Raw genomic sequence first — 17964 nt, 5'->3', positions numbered from 1 at the left:
TTTATCTGATTTCAAATAAACAAAGTCTTGGCTTTCAGAATATTAAACTTGTTTCGGCAAATTCAGATGATAAATACAACTTTGAAGCTTGTAACGGCATAATTACAAGCGGAGAACTGAGTAACTTGACGTCACAGCAGGCATAACAACAGCCGGTGTTTCTCGTGAGTGTTTTCCCCGGGAAACAAACACAGTACACACAAACGCAAACATACACAAACACACACGTATACACACACACACACTCGCGAGCTTCCCCCAGACCAGTAATCCAAAATGTCGGAGAAGAAAAAGTTTGAGAGTGACGCTCGGAAAAGGAAATTGTTGAGGGAAAAGGAGTTTCGAGACAAGCAGCTATTAAAAAAAATGCCGAAGCTTACAGGTTATTTTAAACCTGTAGGCCAGGATGAGGAGGAAGGACAGATTAGTTCTGTAGCGAGCGGTGCTGGCGGTGCCGGCCGCGGCGCCTCGGAGCCAAGTAGGCCGTCTGGTTCTGATAGCGATGAAGTAGCGGGAGAGGAAAAACCGACAGGAGGGACGTTATCTGTTGGAGGAGATGGAGAGGACGACGAGGACTTGCTACGTGGAGGGGAGCCAACGGCAACCGGACAAATACATGAGGGAGGCCCGATACGTCACTCATCTGGAGGAGAGGACCAGGCGCGCGTAGAGCAGAGTGGAGAAGACAAGCGGGAAAACGAGGATACAGGAGAACTAGACGACCCCTACAGCACTGACCCAGGTCTCTGGGGCAACAACATGGACGAACAGGTGCTTCTCCACTGGGCGAAAATGGGTGTCAAAACAGAGAAGCTGACCTCTCTACCTCAGAGCGGCAGTACAAGCATCAGAAGAGATACTTCTCCAGAAGCTTATTCAAGCGCAAGCTGGGTAACGGGGAGTATATGCTCAGGGAGTGGCTATGTTACTCACCATCCCGAGGTAGTGTCTTCTGCTTTGCATGCAAACTATTTGGCAATAAGAGAGACACATCATTTGGCAGCGTGGATACTCTAATTGGAAGCACGCAAATGAACGGATAGCCGAACATGAAAGCTGTGACATGCACAGGAAAGCCATGGTATCCTTCATCAATCAGACAGCTGACCGTGGAACAGTGGATTCAGAACTAAAAAAACAGTTTAATGAGGAGTGTGAGTATTGGACACAGGTGCTGCAGAGGGTTGTCACTGTAGTCAAGTATCTGGCAGAGCGGGGACTTGCTTTTAGGGGTGACAGCCACAGGTTTGGGGACACCAACAATGGCAACTATTTGGGTAGCATGGAGCTGATCAGTCAGTTTGATCCTTTTTTAAAAGCCCATATTCAGAAATACGGAAATGCCGGCAGAGGAAATCCATCCTACCTCTCACTAAATGTGTGTGAGGAATTCATACAGCTGATGGGACAGAGATTGCTGGATGAAGTCATCAGCAGAGTAAAACTTGCCAAGTATTTCTCTATCAGTGTGGACTCCACGCCAGATATCACACATGTGGACCAGCTGACTTTCATCCTGCGGTACGTATCACCAGAGGGCTGTATAGAGGAGCGTTTTGTCAAATTCCTCCCCATTTCCAGCCACACCGGAGAAGCGCTGTTCAATTCAGTAATTGGTGTTTTAGGAGACATGGGCATTGACATGAATAACTGTAGAGGACAGTGTTATGACAATGCTAGCAACATGTCAGGCACATACAAAGGCGTGCAGGCCCGCATCAAACAGATTAACCCACTGGCAGAGTGGGTTCCCTGCGCAGCGCACACCTTAAATCTGGTGGGGATTAACAGCGTTAACTGTTGTGGAGAGACTGAACAGTTTTTCAGTTTTGTGCAAGCGTTGTTTAACTTTGCATCAAAGAGCACTTCACGGTGGCAGATGATCAAGGCGGGTTTGCAGCCTAATGAAAATCACAGAATTGAAACTTTAAAAACACTTTCCGATACAAGATGGTCAGCGCATGCTGTTGCAACCAAAGCCCTGTGTCTGAATTACGTCTGTATCCAGCTATCTCTGCTCAACATCGTGGATGATGAGCACCATAACCTGAGCACAAGAGAGGAGGCCAGGGTATTGCATAAAAATATGAATAAACTGGAAATTGCACTAATGTGCAACATGTGGAATGCCATTCTCCAACGTTTCCAGGGCGTGAGCGCTGCACTACAGGCAGTGGAATTGGACCTCTGCAATGCTGTGGATCTAGTTAGGTCATTACGTGAATATGTAGCAGGCCTACGGGATCAGTTTGACAACTTTGAGACAGCAGCAAAGAACATGTCCCCCACCGTGTCCGAAGAGTACAGAGCAGACACTCAACGAAAGAGAAAAAGAAAGAGCCAGGCTGATGATTCATCTGAGCCTGAGTGCGAGCTGTCAGGCCGTAGTCGCTTCCGTACATCAGTCTTTATCCGTGTGATTGACCGGCTAGTGTCAGAGCTGGACCGAAGATACCAGTCCTATAAGGACGTGTGTGAAAACTTTGGCTTTTTAAACAGATTTCACTCGATTTCCCCCCAAGACCTGCGCTCAGCAGCGCGGAGCCTGCAACAAAAATACTCCAGTGACTTGGAAGAGGAATTTGTGGAGGAAGCTGTACACTTCAGGGAGTTGGTACAAAATGAGAAGTTGAGCGGCACGTCTGCAGTGGAGTTACAGAAAATGTTAAGAAGGAGAAAACTCCATACAGTGTTTCCCAACACAGACATAGCTCTACGGCTCTTCCTAACTTTGCCAGTGACCAACGCGAGCGGAGAGCGTTCATTCTCAAAACTGGCCTTGGTGAAAAACCGACTGCGCTCAAGCATGCAGCAAGAACGAGTCAGTAACCTCACACTGATGTCAATTGAGCATGACATTCTTCGTGAGATGGATTTTAAGAACATCATAAAGGCTTTTTCTTCAAAGAAAAACAGACGGAAGCACTTCTAAAGAGGTAAGGCAATGCTGCACTATTCATTGATTCCCAGTAGCCTGCAGGTTTAAATGTGTTGTGCATCGATTTACATAACTAGGTTTGTGTTAATCCACCGGAGATAATGATCATTCTCATCTACTGATACCTGGCATTGAGGCCATATGTTGCTGTTCATGGTGCTGAATTAGTGGTGTGTTTGTGTGTGTGTGTGTGTGTGTGTGTGTGTGTGTGTGTGTGTGTGTGTGTGTGTGTGTGTGTGTGTGTGTGTGTGTGTGTGTGTGTGTGTGTGTGTGTGTGTGTGTGTGTGTGTGTGTGTGTGTGTGTGTGTGTGTGTGTGTGTGTGTGTGTGTGTGTGTGTGTGTGTGTGTGTGTGTGTGTGTGTTAAAGGAACCTGCATAACCTGTTAAATATAATTATAACTTTGGCCGCACATATCATCTGTGTAAAATGTATGCTTATGAAACTAGACCAAATGTTCTCCTGATGTTCTTATTTTCCTTTGTTTGCTGTGCTCAATTGTGTGTGCGTTGACTTAGGAATGTAGTGGATCCAGTCGCCCCCCCCGGGGTACTGTTGTTTTCTACCATTAAATCAGCTTATTGTTAATCTCATATCTCTGTGTCGGAGCCCTTCCTTTCATAGCAGACCACTCATCAAACGAACGGCGCTGAGCGGGCTTGAACCTTCAACCACTCAGAGGGGTGGTGCTCCAAAATATTATAATTATGCATTACCATACGAGCAAGAAATAGTAATGTTATCCATAAAATTACACTTAAAGCTGGAAAAATGAAAAACTTAACGGCAAACAGGATCATCACAAAACCTTACCTCACCTCAGCCTTTTCTTGAGCGGAGAATCAGCTAGCTAAGTCCTAGACCGTCCTACGCACACGGACGCGTCACGCGTGAGGGGGTGGGCGGAGATAGGTCCTAGACTGATGTCAACTGTCATCATAGACCGTCCGAGCGGTGCATTCCAGGCTCAAATCAAGCGCACCGCTGATTTTTTTTTCCTCCTTTAAAATATGCTGGTGTTGAAGCCGTGTCAGAAAAGAGGCAGACTGCTAAACCACAAAACTTAGTCAGAGAGGGCATCATGGCCCTCGTGGCCCTCGTGAAATTCCTGCCCTCCTCCCTGCTATATTTTTTTACTGGCCAATGCCATGCATCAGCCAAGATCAGCCGTTCTAAAGGATGAGCTTGCCTTTTTCTTTTCTTTTTGCCAGAAACCTGCAGTGGCATCTCTGCTGCACGATACCTGTGAAATGATTAAGCTGCATTTTTTGCAGTTCACTCTCTTTCTGGCTTGAAGGCCCTTACAAACCTTTATTGTCAATCTGCTTACACTACACGTATGAGTAAGGGGACAAATAGTGCAGGACGTCCTACACATTGTGGCTTATCAATCCATTAATACAACACATTATAAAGACTTATTAAGCTTGTCCTTGGCTTTAGTAAGTTGTATCTGCAAAGTTAATGTTTGAAAGGGACTTTTACTTTACTGAAGGGGAGATTTGAGCAGCTCCGTGTCGCGAGAGTTTTCAGGATTCCAACATTCAGAGTGATTTTTCCCACTTCGGATCACTTTGCTGGGAGAAATGTTTCAAAATGTCTGAACTCTGTCTGAAGTATTGCTGCTGATTCGCTCTCCGTGTGTCAGTGGAAGGTCTCTGCCGTCAGAACAAAGTGAACACATTGCAATAAGCGTGCAATATGGGATTTAAAATGGACCCATGAGCCTTCTTTCACTATCTACCGAAAATCCCAATGGATTTTAAAGTATGTTTAACAGTCACAGTAACAAGTTTAAAGTCAACATACACAACAAAACGTGCTAACTACACTTAGCATCATGTTAGCCGTCAACAGCTACAAAGCTAATACTTTATTTCTACCAGCTAAACTATTATGCGCATTCACACAGCAGTACTTTTCCCACAAAGGTTCATGAGAACTTAGTTCTTAGTTCATGAGAACTCTTTAGTTCTCATGAACTAAGTACATATCGCGTTCACACCGGAATAAGTTCCTGTGGAAGGATTAGGCAAATGAAGCCGCTGACGTCACTTCTTCTTCTTCTTCTGCTTTGGGTTTACTGGCAGGCCGCAAACAACTTCACGGCCTGCCACCCGAAGTCCCCGGCCGGAAGTCATCGGAGTTGGGGACTGGCTTCAATAGAAGCCTTCCGAGTAAATCGCCAGAACGCCGACACCTCCTCATCTCCACCGCTCCCATGTTTTCTTTTGTTTTGCCATAAGTTAGTCCAGGGTTGCCAAATCTCACGCATCTGACGTGTGACACACGCTTTCACTGTCAATTTCACGCTCTCACTATGCCCAAACTATTCTAACGCCAAAAACAAGATGAACCGGCGATCGTTTTTAGTTGGTTATTTACAATGTTGAGTTGACAGCTGCTCAAGCTGTGGATCCGCTCCCTCCCCGCCCCCACCACTCTTAACAACGTTAACAGACAGCAGAGCAGTGGGAGCTGGTTGGTCAATCCCCGACCCGTATCGCGCATGCGCAGATCCGTCTTAATGCCAGGCTTTTCATCAGTCGACGGCGAACTCTGCAGAAGGAAAGGTGGTTTTGCACAGTGCACTTTATCGATATCGTTGAATATGTTTGAAAATATGATTAGAGTAAGATAACCTATTCTATAAAGGCCACATATTTGTTTATAAAGTTTGTTAACATTTTAGATTTGTTTGTTTAAACTTTAGAATGTATAGCACATTAAAAGATTGTCACTTGACTTTTATGCTAGGTTTGAAGGGCGCTAAAGTTTTAATTCAGTCCCCTAAATAGCTTAAGCTATGTTAACAGCTAGCTTTTAAAGAATAAAAGCAGATGAGATGAGGGACTGGCATTAGCCAACAACAGTTCAGAGGAAAACAGGGGCAGAGGCAGCAGTAGCGGAGTATCCTCAGAGGAGACAATGAGGGAAGATGAAGATGAGACACAAGTGCAGGTAACTTGGCTAGTTCACAATATCATACCCCAAAGGTTTCACAGGTAGCCAAGGCTGCTAGCGAGCTGTTTTTATTTTTATTTATTGTAACATTTGCTAGAAAATAACTACACAATTGTAGATTGCTTTTTAGACATTTTGATTCCATTATGCTTGTTATTTGTTATGATTTGTAACATGTTAAGTCAGTGTCTACACTTGTGTTCAATAAGCTAATTCAATATCTAAATCTCTTCCTCATAGACCATAGAGAGAGAGTGTGAGGCGCTGTGTGCATCAAAAAAAAGGAAGAACGCAGGGGCAGCCTCATATGGCTCCAAGTTTAATTCCAAGTGGACCAAGGAATGGCCATTCATCATGCCTGGGACTACACCTTTTCATTTTTGGTGTTCCATATGCAGGCATGAATTAGAATGCAGACACAAGGGCAGAGCTGATGTGATTCGCCATATCAATAGGGAATCACACTTGAAACCTTGACCGGGTTCCAAGGGAGTCACTGTGGGAGGTGCTGCGGGAGTATGGGGTGAGGGGGTCTCTACTCAGGGCCATCCAATCTCTGTACTCCCAAAGCGAGAGCTGTGTCCGGGTCCTCGGCAGTAAGTCGGACCCATTTCAGGTGAGGGTTGGCCTCCGCCAGGGCTGCGCTTTGTCACCAATCCTGTTTGTAATATACATGGATCGGATTTCGAGGCGTAGTCGTGGGGGAGGGGGTCTGCAGTTCGGTGGACTAAGGATTGCACCACTGCTTTTTGCAGATGATGTGGTTCTGATGGCTTCATCGGTCTGCGACCTTCAGCACTCACTGGATCGGTTCGCAACCGAGTGTGAAGCGGCTGGGATGAGGATCAGCACCTCCAAATCTGAGGCCATGGTTCTCAGCAGGAAACCGATGGACTGTCCACTCCAAGTAGGGAATGAGTCCTTACCCCAAGTGAAGGAGTTCAAGTATCTCGGGGTCTTGTTCTCGAGTGAGGGAACAATGGAGCGCGAGATGGGTCGGAGAATCGGAGCAGCGGGAGCGGTACTGCAGTCTCTTTACCGCACCGTTGTGACGAAAAGGGAGCTGAGCCAAAAGGCAAAGCTCTCTGTCTACCGGGCCATTTTCGTTCCTACCCTCACCTATGGTCATGAAGGATGGGTCATGACCGAAAGAACGAGATCGCGGGTACAAGCGGCCGAGATGGGTTTTCTCCGCAGGGTGGCTGGTGTCTCCCTTAGGGATAAGGTGAGAAGTTCGGTCATCCGGGAGGGACTCGGAGTTGAACCGCTCCTCCTTCGCGTCGAAAGGAGCCAGTTGAGGTGGTTCGGGCACCTAGTTAGGATGCCACCTGGGCGCCTCCCTAGGGAGGTGTTCCAGGCACGTCCAGCTGGGAAGAGACCAAGGGGTAGACCTAGAACCAGATGGAGGGATTATATCTCTTCTCTGGCCTGGGAGCGCCTTGGGATCCCCCAGTCAGAGCTGGTTGATGTGGCCAGGGAAAAGAAAGTTTGGGGCTCTCTGCTGGAACTGCTACCTCCGCGACCCGACCACGGATAAGCGGGAGAAGATGGATGGATGGATGGACTTGAAAAAACAAAAGATGGTTGAGAGCTCTTCAAAAATGGATATGTTCATACAAGGAACGCAAAGCACTGAGATGGGTCAGCTGGAAACACAGGTGATTAGTATACAAGCTGGTTAAGTACAATGATGTTATGGTTATTTAGTGGGGTTTAAGCCGCAGTGATTGGGGTTACATAAACTTTGCCTAACCTTTAAATCATTCAAATGACCTGACAGCAGCATACTCACCTACGTATATATATGATTGTGTTTACTATTTTATATGTCATTACACAACCACAGACCAGAAGAGCCGAAGTGAAGGTGGCCATGACAATGGTGCAGCACAACATCCCATTGGCTTTTTCGGATCACCTGAGTCCGCTGTTCAAGGAGTGTTTCCCTGATTCCAAGATAGCCCAAAAGTATTCCTCAGCCAGGACAAATCAACAGCCATCATAAACAAATGTGTAGCCCCTATTTTATGGATGAGCTTGTGAAAAATCTGTGTGATCATCCCTTCTCTTTGGCCACTGATGGGTCCAATGATACTGGTAAGTGTGTTCATGTTGACCATGGGTCACACAGAATTAAGTAAGTAAGTGTTAAATACATTTGTGTCGTCACAGGCAGAGAGAAGTTAAATCCACTGACTGTCAAAATTTGGAGTTCACAAGGTGTGATTCAACGATTTCTTGACATGGGTCTGACATCAGGAACCAGCTGTGGCACTGCTGAGGCCATATTCAATAAAATGAATGAGGTGCTGGAAGGCCACAGTATCCCATGTGCCAACTGCGTGGCCCTTGCAGTTGACAATGCTAGTGTCAATCTGGGAGCCAGGAATTCGATTAAGAGCAGGGTCCTGGACCAAAATCCATCTATCTACATTCTTGGCTGTCCCTGCCACATTGTGCACAATAATGCACACGCTGGTGTCTTGGTGTACTCCGAGGTAATGACTTGACAGTCACAACTGTATTTTTTTCCTTTTTACTGGGATGGCCACTTTGTACATATTGTAAAAGTATTAACACTAACACATTTATTTTGCTAACCCTCCAGATGTCGGGCTTTGAAGTCGAAGATTTCTGCGTCGATCTTGCCTACTGGTTTAAATCCAGCACCAAGAGAAAGAACATGCTTCATGGCAAGTTATCCTCACATAACACATTTATTCTATTCAAAAGCATTGATTCAGAAATAGTTTGAAGGGCCAATCTAAAATACATATTTTGTTCTATTCAGAATTATGTGTGTTTTGTGACACCACGTACATGGAGGTACTTCAGCATTTTAGCATTAGGTGGCTCAGTTTGGATCTGGCTGTCAACCGCATACTCCGTGTCTACAAGGCCCTGACAAGCTACCTCAGATCCACTGGTTTGTAGTCCCATATTCATTATTGATGAAAAATGCAAAACTACAATTTTCTATTTATTATTTTTGAACGTTTTTGTCTTTTAGACGAAAAGCAAGCCAGGTGTCTGCGGCTCCGTGCCTTATTTGAGGATCCATTGACAGAGTGTTGGAGATTTGGAGGATGTTTAAAACCAACCTCGTCTCCGCGTGTCGTTTGATAAGCTGGGTAAATTCGTAAAAAGGAAGGGATTAAGAAACACCAGAATACAAGTGAAACAATAATCTTGTTTTAATGATACAAGGTAACAATACAAATACAAAGAAATCACGAAGCACTCTGCAGAGTACTCCGGGCTCAGGTTCTACCACGTGTGAGACAGGTCTCAGGAACGGCCGGTCAAAAACAAGAGCGCGAACCAAAGGAAAACACAGGCTTTCATACTAAAACACAGGAGGAGGAGGTGTACGTGCTTTCCCCCAGAGGTCATCTTATTGGCAGAGACCAACACATGGCCTGTCACACCCAATCAGTGCGACACAGCAGAAGAAACCCGGAAACAAAAAGTCTCTTTCAGTTTGACGAAGACCAGACACCTTTTGGTGTCTGGTACGAACCTGCTCTAAACAACAAGTTTCCTTATCTTATTTCACATCTTGCAGCCAGCACACACACATCCCCTTTATGGCCCTTTGTCCCTGTGTCCATCTTCCCGCCTCAGGCTGCCACACACAAGTTAAAAGTATGTTTTAAGATATAGTTGTTATAGTTGGCTAAATATACGTAATACATGTTAATTACTTTCATATCAATAATAACGAGGAACACATTACCTATGCTCTTAAGCAGTATTAGAGATGCTTTTCAAATAGTCAAACTTCACACAGGCCCAATATAGAGAACACACTCATTTGTCCTACAGCCTTTCCATTTGTTTGAGCTATTGTTCACATCTTTACTTCAAATAAAAGGTTTCACATTGCATATTTCCAGCTTCCTTTACACATACTGTTATTATTAATACAAAGTAATTAACCACACACATCTATTGAAAACAAGTAGATTTCCCTGATAATTGACATGCTGAAAATGCTCTCTCGTCCCTATCATAAAAAACTGCTTCCATTTCATATAGAGTAATAAAAGATGTTTAAGCTAATTTCTCCACACTGTTTGTAGCCATTTAGTACCCACACATGAAAGAATAAGAACAGAGGTATAGTTGAACAGTAATCACGCAGCACATATATTTACTGCAATGAAAACACACATATTTGCCCCAAGCATGTGTAACGCACCCCCTTCTTTTACGAGGGAAACATTCCAGAGTTTTGGAGCTATCCCCAAATTAGGATGTCCCCTGCTCCCATCCTTCTCTAAACACAAAGACTTCACCTCAATATATTGGGGAGGGAAAATATACTTTGTCCCTTCAAATTTAACACACATGAATATATATAAGGTGACATTAAAATGAATATACCAGATTTAACTTTCCTGCCATAACACGTTACTTTAATCCTTCAAATAATTCAAATAATCCTTCAATTCCCCCTTTTTGGTCTCACCTCACGAGACCAACACACATACGACATTTGAAACAAACTACTGTCATTCTTTGATACTGTGTCTGTCCCCCTCCATTAAACCCTTGAGAACAGAAAACAACCTCCAATGACAGTGAAGAAACTATCAGAGTGAGAGCCTGAGTGCCAGAAAGCAGCATCCTTGCGTGTTGTTGAATCATCAGGCCCCCCCCCCCCCCCCCCCCCCCCCCAACAAGGGCAGCTGATAGGGAGGGGGAGATGCGGCCTTTCCTTCAAAGGTGGAACTGATGAATCTGATCAGAGAGAAGTAGACTCCTCTGCTGCCTCGAGAAGTCCCCCAGCCCGCTGACGCCTCCTTCCAAGTCGTCTGCTGTAGGGATGTCCGCGAGGTCCTTCTCCTCCAGTCCGCTGATGCCTGCTTCCAAGTCGTCTGCTGTAGGGATGTCCGCGTTGACGATAGCCAGGTCCATCCTGATGTCCTCCAAGGTCCTAGCCGGAGTGTTCCTCGCCGCACACTGGCTCCAGTAGTACCAGATGTCCCCCTTTGCTCCTCGGCGGACGGCATGAGATGTCCTCTGGGTCACTCTGTAGAGGCCGGAGAACCTGGGGTTGAGTCACGTAGGCCTGACGACCTTCAGCCAGACGAACTCCGCTGTGTCGGCCTCCTGCTCCTCGGGTCCCCCTTTTGGCGTCAGCAACCTGTGTGGAGAAATCTGATACCCACCCCTCAAGTCTACGCTCAGTGCTTCTGGGCCCTCAGGTGTTTGACCCACCACTGGTAGGCCGCTTCAGAATTCTAATACTTGGCCTGTGTCAACAAAATAAACCCCAACATCTTCAGGTGAACTAAATAACATATCTCAATAGCTCTGAATTTCTGACAAGCATCTGTGTTATTATAAATGAAATCCTTGAGATCCCATTTAAAATCTAAATATAATATGAACTGCTAACGTCTGGTAATGGAACACACTAATGTTATGGATTAAAAACAACTAAAATCATGATACTGACAAAGTGAATAATTTCCAGGCGAGACTGCTTCTACCTGTCACTGCTTGGATATTTTCAAGCTGAAAAATGAATACAGAAATCCAACATACTGTCATCAAATGTCTTTCTATTATGAATTTAAATTAAATGTACATCCCCATAATGATCTAAACAGTCTATGGCTTTTACTTCTTTACCAGGCTAGTTACAAGATGTTGTCTAAATTAAATTCTATCTCATTACATTACTATGTTTTAACTTAGCTGTAATATGTTCTTTCTACATTTCAAACCTCAGTTACTTTAATACCTGTTGAAATATTACAAAATTGTTTTCATTATCACAGTTCACCTTCTCATTCTCATTCTGGAATTACCTCTCTCAGTAGCCCCTCGGCCACTGATTCTGCATCTGTGTTACCTGTTATAACTCAATCAATATTAGAAACATGTCAACATTCATCAAACATTATCTTATCCCCAGATATGGAGCAGGTTAAATCTAAAACTGTCAATCAATGGTCAGATTGAACATCTGAGTTGGGGCGGCAGGTTTCTTCCAGTCCCTAAATGAAAATATCCCACACTCCCCCTTTTTACACATGTAAACATGCGTAACAAACTTCTGTATGGGAAGAAAACCTTCAGGTAACCAGTGGTTATAAGAAAATACCAAACATCATTCACAAAAGTATATCCATCATCTTTCACAGTAAACACTCCAGGGAAAATAAGTGTTCATTTCCAGCTGGCAGTCCTAAAAGAAACAGAATCTTTAGATTGTAGTTTGAGTTTTACATTTGCAAACCGCCAACTCCTGTGGGAATTAGAAACGGGTCACATGTGCGTTTTTCCAAATGTGTGGAATTGTAGGAAACCTGTGTTTCCCATGGAGCTCCAAAATAATGTATTAGTCCAAAGACATGCTCGGTTAGTTATTGTTTTAGAATCATGCAGTTACACTGATCACATGCAGAAATTCATTCACACCCACACTGTCAGGTTGTAAAGTCAAGTTTGGTCAGCCCCAGAGTCAGTCATTGATAGTGCTGTTCTCAAGTCACACTGTCAGTCAGGGTCAAAGGTCATTTGGTCTCAGTTTCATTGGCCATGTGTCGTGCTCTGCAGAGACTTTGATATTTCAGCATAGGCCAGTATCCTCTGTCTACAAAAATCAGTCATATATGGAGCGCCATCATTTATCAATTCACGATTACCACCTTAAGTCAGATATCTCTAACTTGTCATCGGGACGGCTGCTTCCCACATTTCCTGCAACTTGGTACAAAACTCACTTCATAATAGTACTACTACTACTGCAATTTATTTACAACTAAGTAGTATTAAAATGTCTAAGAAATCTAATTCAGAAACTTGTGTACATAACTATTATCTTAAGTCAAAACATTACTAGGATCTGTGTAGCTCTGCATTTCATAGCTCATTATACTCATTTATCTTCAATTCTGGTCTACTTAAAAACAATGTTAAACTCTTTAGCAGTGTGTGGAACCTTGGGTGTCCGAACATGCAACCATCACCCTTTACTTTACCAAGGATTAAAAACAGTTTCCATCCTAAAGCCCTCCTATGGTAATAACTATGCCACAATGGTGAAATCAATATTGTAACAAATGAAATCACTGCTTTATTCACACATGAATAAAAATCTCTTGAAGAATGATTTATTAATATGATGGAAAGATTGAAGAATATGGTTCTACACTGTGCTACTCCAAAACACCCCCTGCTTAAAGTGTAGTGCATATTTCCCTCATGTCTCCCCCTTTAACCCTCAGTGTGTTTTTAGGATGATTTTCTCATTTTACTTTAATAGTTTCCTCTTTACTGCTATTTTGAATTTACCAATCGATTAATTCATGGTTAATACCTCTTTTTATCTTTACTTATTTATCAAGTCAATTCAAGTTCTTTAAATGTGGTGTCTTCTATGTGCGTTTTGTGAATAAGTGTGTTTATGTGTAAACTCACTCATTCCCGTTCTCCTTTTCTCCTCCCCTGGTTGTCTCAAGCCGTGACCCCGACCTCCTCACTTCAAATCGACTATGCCAACTCCTCTGATTCTGTCTTCTCTTCAGTCCATCAGCTCTTGAATCCATCCGCTGTAACTCTTTTAGGCAGCCTTTGGCCCAGTCACATCTGCAGCCCACATCATGCCACTGTTCTTTGCACTGCTTTGCATTTCATCTCCTCCTTTACAGTCTCTCTGCTGCTTTATGGAGGGCGGATTCTGCTCTCATGTCCCCCACTCTGCTCCTGTGCCAAATCTCGTGGCTCAGCCCTGTCTGAGGGACTGATGAGAGTATTTCTGTATGTCAGCAAGCGGTTTGGTTCTGGATGCCTCAGGTGGAGACGGTTCAGCTCCGGTCTGCTCTCTGTCTGTTTGATGGAGAAGGATGAGCCTCCTTTTGGGTTGGGTCTTTTGTCTGCTTGGAGGGACGGGGTCGTAGCCTTTCTAACTCAGAGGGGGAGTCCAGGTCCCGGGACGCATTATCCATAAGAAATCTAGCACACTGAGATTGAATCAATCCAACCCTTTCCACTCTGTCTCTTTCTAATCATACTATCTGTCTTAGTTGCTAAATGCCATCTAAACAACACCATTAATGTCTACTAATGATATTACAAAAACTCCCTCTATAAATTGTTTCATCCATTGTTACATATCTACCCAACCTGACTCTTTCAGGAAACCATTTTCTTCCATAAATTGAAATACCTGTTTCAAGCATCACATATTTCACACACTACGAAAGAACATCTCCATACTTTCTCCAATATTTTAAATCCCACTGTTACTTAGAACAATAGTAAACCTGCAGAGCACACTGATCAGATCACAGTAATATAATTTGACTCAAGTGTAGGCCTATGTCTACTTTCCATTTTACTTATTACTTTTGGTGAATATTTATTTATATTGTCTAAATACCTTGTCTATGATGTGCAAAAAGTTAGAGTATAAAAATGTGTTTTTCTCAATGTATTTACACTCCACGGATTCTTGAGTTTACTCATCTCCTGGTGTTGTCGTTCCTAAAAATGTTAGCAAACACAAAACTCCCACTACAACATTTATAGATAAATTGATCTAGCAAAATGAACTCTTTTCTAATTCAAAATGTGACAAAAGAACAATGATTTGTCTTTCAGAAGATGGTGGTCTAACAGAATGACTCTTGACCTCATGGGGTCAAATAGATTTAGCCATGAGGCGGCTGACTTTAAAATGAACTGGGACAAAGAAACCACATGCATGTGGGTACATTATAGTTAAGACAAATACCATGAAATTCACAACGCAATGCAACGGTATCAATCAGTTCTCAAAGACTATATTTAAATAACAGCAAATCATTGTTTCTTATTTATTTCAATATATCTACCACTTCAAATCACACCTTGATCTGTTAATTTTCTATGTATTTCCTTCCAACTTCAGATCACTAGAGAAAAAAGCAAGCAGACACCCTCCGGGCCGCTGCTGCTCTCGAGAGGAAAAAGGGTGGGGGGAACTCTCACAGACAAATACTGACACCCCCTTCTCTCTCCCCTGCTGTAGCTCTCAGCCTCTCCTTTGGAAAAGGGGGGCTTCTTTCAACAATTAACACTTCTGCTATCCTTTTATTCAATTTTTTTTTTTTTCTGCTTGAACCCACTGTCCTCGTAAGCTCTTAACTCACGCTCCTCTCGTTAAAATTCTCCTTTCATTATGACTTCGTATCTATTCATCTGACTTAGGCTGTTTCTGTTACCAGTAAATATTCACAGACTTCATATCTATTGATCTGACTTACTGTCCTTGTTACCAGTAAATATTCACAACACACCAAAGGATATAGTGAGGCCCGGTCACTTCAGAATGACTTTCTGAAGTTTGCGTTACTCTCCTTTGGATCACTTATAAAAAATAACTCATCTCCAGCCCCGTCGAGCTGTGGATTCGTTATTTTGAGTCAGTCTTATATGGAGACTTAATACAACCATTTGACTACTCCAGACAGGCTAACTGTGGGGACTCAATACCTCCACTTTTCAAGCCAGGGACTTTAATACCCTTCTGGCCTGTCGGAACTCAATATCCGATTTTAACTGTGGGGACTCTTATACCTCCACTTTTCAAGCCCGGGACTTCAATACCCTTCTGGCCTGTCGGAACTCAATATCCGATTTTAACTGTGGGGACTCAATACCTCCACTTTTCAAGCCCGGGACTTCAATACCCTTCTGGCCTGTCGGAACTCAATATCCGATTTTAACTGTGGGGACTCAATACCTCCACTTTTCAAGCCCGGGACTTCAATACCCTTCTGGCCTGTCGGAACTCAATATCCGATTTTAACTGTGGGGACTCAATACCTCCACTTTTCAAGCCCGGGACTTCAATACCCTTCTGGCCTGTCGGAACTCAATATCCGATTTTAACTGTGGGGACTCAATACCTCCACTTTTCAAGCCCGGGACTTCAATACCCTTCTGGCCTGTCGGAACTCAATATCCGATTTTAACTGAAACACGCATTTGTATTGTTACCAAAAAAACACTGTAAACTTCGTCTGACAACCCTAAAATTTGGAATATGGTCAAATCACAGGTTTCGAATTAAATCGTGTCTGCTCACCTGGTAGCCTATTGTACAGAGCTCTGTTTGTAGTTGTCAGAAGAGGCCGAGATGTTTAGCCCTGGACTATTCCGTCCGCTTGCTGCTGGTGGTCTCTTCCCCGAAAACACCCCACTCAGAAACGTCGGGTCACCACTTGTCGGAGATTTGGAGGATGTTTAAAACCAACCTCGTCTCCGCGTGTCGTTTGATAAGCTGGGTAAATTCGTAAAAAGGAAGGGATTAAGAAACACCAGAATACAAGTTAAACAATAATCTTGTTTTAATGATACAAGGTAACAATACAAATACAAAGGAATCACAAAGCACTCTGCAGAGTACTCCGGGCTCAGGTTCTACCACGTGTGAGACAGGTCTCAGGAACGGCCGGTCAAAAACAAGAGCGCGAACCAAAGGAAAACACAGGCTTTCATACTAAAACACAGGAGGAGGAGGTGTACGTGCTTTCCCCCAGAGGTCATCTTATTGGCAGAGACCAACACATGGCCTGTCGCACCCAATCAGTGCGACACAGCAGAAGAAACCCGGAAACAAAAAGTCTCTTTCAGTTTGACGAAGGTGTCTGGTACGAACCTGCTCTAAACAACAAGTTTCCTTATCTTATTTCACATCTTGCAGCCAGCACACACACATCCCCTTTATGGCCCTTTGTCCCTGTGTCCATCTTCCCGCCTCAGGCTGCCACACACAAGTTAAAAGTATGTTTTAAGATATAGTTGTTATAGTTGGCTAAATATACGTAATACATGTAAATCACTTTCATATCAATAATAACGAGGAACACATTACCTATGCTCTTAAGCAGTATTAGAGATGCTTTTCAAATAGTCAAACTTCACACAGGCCCAATATAGAGAACACACTCATTTGTCCTACAGCCTTTCCATTTGTTTGAGCTATCGTACACATCTTTACTTCAAATAAAAGGTTTCACATTGTATATTTCCAGCTTCCTTTACACATACTGTTATTATTAATACAAAGTAATTAACCACACACATCTATTGAAAACAAGTAGATTTCCCTGATAATTGACATGCTGAAAATGCTCTCTCGTCCCTATCATAAAAAACTGCTTCCATTTCATATAGAGTAATAAAAGATGTTTAAGCTAATTTCTCCACAATGTTTGTAGCCATTTAGTACCCACACATGAAAGAATAAGAACAGAGGTATAGTTGAACAGTAATCATGTAGCACATATATTTACTGCAATGAAAACACACATATTTGCCCCAAGCATGTGTAACGCACCCCCTTCTTTTACGAGGGAAACATTCCAGAGTTTTGGAGCTATCCCCAAATTAGGATGTCCCCTGCTCCCATCCTTCTCTAAACACAAGTACTTCACCTCAATATATTGGGGAGGGAAAATATACTTTGTCCCTTCAAATTTAACACACATGAATATATATAAGGTGACATTAAAATGAATATACCAGATTTAACTTTCCTGCCATAACACGTTACTTTAATCCTTCAAATAATTCAAATAATCCTTCAAGAGGTTCATCTCCTCTTCTACCAGGCACTTCTGCCTAAATTCTGCCAGTTTAATCTGTTGTTCCAGAGGCAGCACCCATGCATCTATCTTCTCCATGGGCAGGTACATCATTTTACTGTTTAAGTTAGTGTAATGGTAATGTCAAATAGTATAATTGATTCTTATCTTAATGTTCATGGATGGGTGGGTTGTATATTTTCTGTATTTCAGGTGAGGGCATTCATCCGAAAGCTAATGTCCAAATTCTTGAAGCCTGCAGTTTTCAGAACAACAAGCTTGGAGAGTGTTGATCTTCAGGATCAAGAAAACCAACTGCCAGGTGAATACAATTGACTGTTATAAGCTATATTATTTGACCCTTTTATGACAACTGATAATCTACAGGTATATAGTATGGGCAAAATAATGCATGGTAGTCTTTTTTTCCTTTCAGACACCCAGCTTGGCATTGGACTGACTACAAAGTCCACACTGAT

This window comes from Notothenia rossii, assembly GCF_949606895.1.
Source record: "Notothenia rossii genome assembly, chromosome: 7".
NCBI lineage: Eukaryota > Metazoa > Chordata > Actinopteri > Perciformes > Nototheniidae > Notothenia > Notothenia rossii.
This window is presented reverse-complemented; position numbering follows the sequence as displayed.